Consider the following 5,087-nt stretch of genomic DNA (forward strand, 5'->3'; position numbering starts at 1 on the left):
GATGAACATGACTTTATTATATTGGAATGCGGGCACATTTGGGTGAGCCCAATTTGCCATAGACCAGGCCATCTTGTATGGTTACTGTTCACTGAATAGCAACAGCACAAAATAGACCTGTCAGTTATTTCGTACGGTCGCAGAGAACACGGCCATAGTGTATATACGTTTTTCAATACACTAATGTAATTGCACACTGAACCAATAATGGCCGTGATTAGTGTAAAAAAAAAAAATACAGTGTGTGAACATGGCTAAATACTGTGATTCAGGTCCAGACTAATAGGGAAAAAATGGTCACTGCAGATGATGGGAAATAGCTGTAGTCTGTAGAGTCTTATGACTGGTGAGGACCAGGTGCTTCGGAGTTATGGGAAATACTGTGATATGGCTAAATACTGGATCTATTCAGGACCTGACCACTAGGGGGCGAAAGTGGCCTTCTCACTTATGCTAACTAGACAGATTCTTAGCGCAGTGAAAACAGGCAATCGCCGGGACAGCTATTCTTATGGAATGGGGCCTTAGCGGCCAGCAGGCAGTGAGCGGGACACCTCCAGCAGGAAAGCCCTCGTGGTGAGTGGAGGAAACACTGTGCCCGAGCTGAGCGCCTGCATCCTGTTACAGAGATGGATGACGAGGAGGAGACTTACCGGTTGTGGAAGATTCGCAAGACCATCATGCAGGTGAGTGCGGGGAGTGGTAGATGTCCCGGAGGTGCTGCCCCGGCGATAGACTTACAGCTGGGAGATCGTACGGGGCTGATGGACGGCAGCACCGTACAGTGAGTGGACAGGCATCAGGAGATGGCGGGGGGATCTCTGGGCTGCTCATAAGCGACACGAAGCAGGAGGGGGACATGATGGGATATTTTCCGCAAAAGATTGTCAACAAAAAAATCTTTGATCAACTTTCTTCTTATCATGCAATTTTAAGGTATATGTCTAAAAGAGGGCGGGAAGAAAAATGGTAAAAATGGAAACTGGTGTATGCCATCCTGCAGGATCCATTTTCCATTGAATTACCATATTTAAAAAAAAAAAAAAATTAAACTATTTTAAAGTGACTGTACCACCAGGCCCAGGCTGAAGCACAGGAGACGGGCTGACCCACCCTTAGTGGGAAGAAACTCCAGCCCCTCCATGATGGGACTCCATTAGAATCAATGGAATCCTATCATAGAGGGGCTGGGGTTTCCTCCCACTAAGGGTGGGTCGGCCCGTCTCCTGTGCTTCAGCCTGGGACTGGGGGTACAGTCACTTTAAAGGGGTTATCCAGAGCTACATGGCCACTTTCTTCCAGAGACAGCCCCACTCTTGTCTCCAGCTTGGGCGGGGTTTTGCTGCTCAGTTCCATTAAGTAAATGGAGCTTAATTGCAAACCGCATCTGAACTAGAGACGAGTCATGTTGTCTCTGAAAGAAAGTGGCCATGTTTTTGTAGCACTGGATAACCCCTTTAATACTGCCTGAAGATCCGATTGGGCTTATAACCTACTACCACTAGGTTCTTTAAAAAAGTGGCAGGACATCTAGGTTACATTTACATGTAGCAAAAATGTTACATATTTTTCCCCTGGATTATCCACCTCTGATTATGTATGAGATGCAAACAAACCTCTATACGCTGCAAAAATTGTAACAGGTTTTTCACATTAATCTGTTACTGTGGTTTAAGTTTTTTTTTTTTTTTGCAGAAATCAATAGTACAAGGGATTTTAAGAAACTTTGTAATTGGGTTTATTAGCTGAAAAATGAATTTTTATAATAAAAAAGCAGTCTGAAGCTCTCCCCCCTGTCTTCATGATTGTCTATGGAGAGGGGAGGGGTTGAGGGAGATGAGGCACCAAAACAGGACAATAAAGAGTTAATTTACAGCTACATCACAGGGCTATCTCCTCTGTCAGCACTGACCTCTCTTGCCTCTGAATACCAGCTTCATACAGCTCCCACTGTGTAATCCTTTGTTCTCTGCTGCCAACTAATCTCCCTCCTCCCTCCCCTCTCCATAGATTATACAGGGCTCAACTGATGTAAGAGTTGAGATTTCCTGATAATGAGCAGTTAATGAGAAGAGGAGGGGGGGGGGGGGAAAGTCTTTTTGAATGCAGATAATGGCATATTTGCCTAATAACCCAACTACAACGTTTCCTAAAATGGCCTGGACTATTGATTTCTGCAGAAAAAAAACGAAACAGTGACTCTTAGATAAATGGACATGTCACAATCTGCAACTAAAGCCAGTTTTTGTGTATATATAGCTGCAGGTTAGCTACCTGGGGATTGCAGCAAAAATCCAGAAATAAAGCAAATAGAAAACTTGCCTCATCTGGTGCCTCCATGGCTGTATGTCTTGGGTCCTCTGCTCCTTGCTTTACATTCCAGGGACGACATGGCCACTGGTACATTTTAAAGGGGTAGTGCGGCGCTAAAAAAATTATGCACAGAATAACACACATTACAAAGTTTTACAACTTTGTAATGTATGTTATGTCTGTGAATGGCCCCCTGCCCCGTGTCCTACCACCCCGCCCGTGTACCCAGAAGTGTGTGGTGCATTATACGTTACCTGATCCGTGTCGAGGCCGTCCGCCATCTTGTGCCAAACGTCATCTTCGGACGGACGGCCGAATCGATGCCGCCGTCCCCCCTCCGCCGTGTCACAACTGTTCTCAGCCGTGATTGGCTGAGCACAGTTATGCTCAGCCAATCACGGCTGAGCGCTGATTACGGGCCGGGTACACGGGCGGGGGTGGTGGGACACGGGAAGGGGGCGATTCACAGACATAACATACATTACAAAAGTTGGCTGATGTATAGCTTTACACTGCTCTCTTATGTCCTCTGTGCTGCAGCTGTTTTATAGGGTATACTATTAAGATGTAGAATAGAAGGATCCCCCTTCTTTCTGTATACTGTGTATGGAAGACCCCATTGAAGTTAGTCCAAACTTAAAGCGTAACTGTCATGTTTTTTTTTTATTGCAGAAATCAGTAGTATAAGCGATTTTAAGAAACTCTGTAATAGGTTTCATCAGCAAAAAAACACTCCTTCTGTACTCAAGAAGCAATCTCCCAGCCCCCCCCCCCCCCCCCCCCGACTTATCTGTGCCTTATCAGGCAAACACGTCTTCATTACAGAGAAGCCAGTGAAGACGGGCTCTGCTTTCTCCATTGTAAGCCTATGAAGGGGGAGGGGCTGAGGGAGATGAGGGAGCAGGTGACATCAAGTTCAGCTGTTTGTAGACTCTCTGGGCACCTAAAACGCAGGATTTGGGGTCAGTGCTTATCTATGAACTTACTGAGAGAAGATTGCAGGGTGTTGTGCTGTGCAGGACTGCTCCGTGCTCAGTCACTCCTAACAGCCCCTCCCTCTCCATAGCCACATAAAGGACACAGAAATCCTGCTTCATCTGATGTGAGGGGGAGGCTGGGAGATTGCTTTTTCAGTATAGAAGGAAACTCTTTTAGTACATAAAACCTATTACAGAGTTTCTTAAAATCGCTTGAACTGTTGATATTTAATGTTTTCAGAAAAATGACCCTGAAATGACAGTTATGCTTTAAAAGACTTATACAAAAATGTCATATACAAGTTATATATTGGTCAGAAATAGTGCTACCTATCATTTACTCACAAGACCGCTTATGGTGCTTTTACACCAGATTTTAAAGCCAAAGCCAGGAACAGACTATAAACAGAGAACAGGTCATAAAGGGAAGACTTAAAGGGAACCATTCACCCCGTGGCCCCCGGCAGAAACTGACATACAGTGACATAAAGGTCAATATACTTACCACATCGCTCCCGAATCCCGTTGTTGACACGGAGAAATTGAAGATTCTTCTTCTCGCGCCCATTATGGTAATGAGCGCCGCCGGGTCAGAAATCCAGCCTTCTCCCCGCCTCCGACACTTGATTGACGCCAGGTCCTCTTCCTTCTCGTCTTCTTTCTTCTCGCGCGATCCCGTGCAGGCGCCGTGACAGTTGTTTTCGGCGCATGCGCAGTTCACAATTGAAGCCGCTCCGCAGCTTCACTGTTTACTGCGCGTGCGCCGATTGGCTCGAACACGTATCCTGTTTACCGCGCAGGCGCAGAAGAGGTGACGAGACCATCGCAGCGGCGCCTGCGCAGGAATTCGTCTGAAGACTGAAGACGTCAATCAAGTTCCAGGAGGCGTGGATGGGCGGCGATGAGAAGAGGACCTCATGAATAAGTTGGACTCGTCCGTCGTTTCCTATGGACGTTGGACTCATCTCAGCTCATTACCATAATGGGCGGGAGAAGAAGAATCAGCGATTTCTCCGTGTCAACAACGGGATCCGGGACGGGACTGGAGCGATGTGGTAAGTATATTGACCTTTATGTCACTGTATGTCAGTTTCTGCGGGGCCACGGGGTGAATGGTTCCCTTTAAGATTTCCCTTTCTTTTTTTTTTTTTAATCCATTCCTGGCTTTGGCTTCAGATCTGTCAGTAATAAATCTCTCTGTATAATGCAGCATTTCCCTGAGATGTTTTTGAGAAATTAGTAACTTTAATCCTACTTTCTTTCATCCTTAGTTGTGCCATGACCGAGGTTACCTTGTGACACAAGATGAATTGGACCAGACATTGGATGAATTCAAGGCTCAGTTTGGTGACAAGCCAAGTGAGGGCAGACCACGGAGAACTGATCTTACTGTGCTGGTCGCTCACAATGATGACCCCACTGATCAGATGTTTGTGTTTTTCCCGGTAAATGCCATGGAGTGTGTGTGATAAGTTGGTAGTGAGAGATATTGCCTTTTTTGTGACTAAACTTCTTTAAATTTTCAGAGGAACCAAAGGTTGGAATAAAGACCATCAAAATGTATTGTCAGAGGATGCAGGAAGAAAACATCACGAGAGCCCATCATTGTGGTGCAGCAAGGAATGACGCCGTCTGCTAAGCAGGTACTTTTACTATGACTGCGCTACAGAGAACTTCTAGAGCACAGGTGTCAAACTCAGGCACTCCGGCTGTTACAAAACTACAATTCCATCATGCTAGACAACTAAAGCTTGGCTGTCCGAGCATGATGGGAATTGTAGTTTTGCACAGGGCTGT

The 5,087-nt window shown here is 45.9% G+C and overlaps 1 pseudogene; it reads left to right on the forward strand.

The window, feature by feature from the left end:
• The first annotated feature begins 605 nt into the window (after window positions 1-605).
• Window positions 606-4,948, forward strand: LOC138775769 (DNA-directed RNA polymerases I, II, and III subunit RPABC1-like; annotated as a pseudogene).
• Window positions 4,949-5,087: the final 139 nt, after the last annotated feature.

The sequence above is a fragment of the Dendropsophus ebraccatus genome, unplaced genomic scaffold, assembly GCF_027789765.1.
Source record: "Dendropsophus ebraccatus isolate aDenEbr1 unplaced genomic scaffold, aDenEbr1.pat pat_scaffold_2032_ctg1, whole genome shotgun sequence".
Lineage (NCBI taxonomy): Eukaryota > Metazoa > Chordata > Amphibia > Anura > Hylidae > Dendropsophus > Dendropsophus ebraccatus.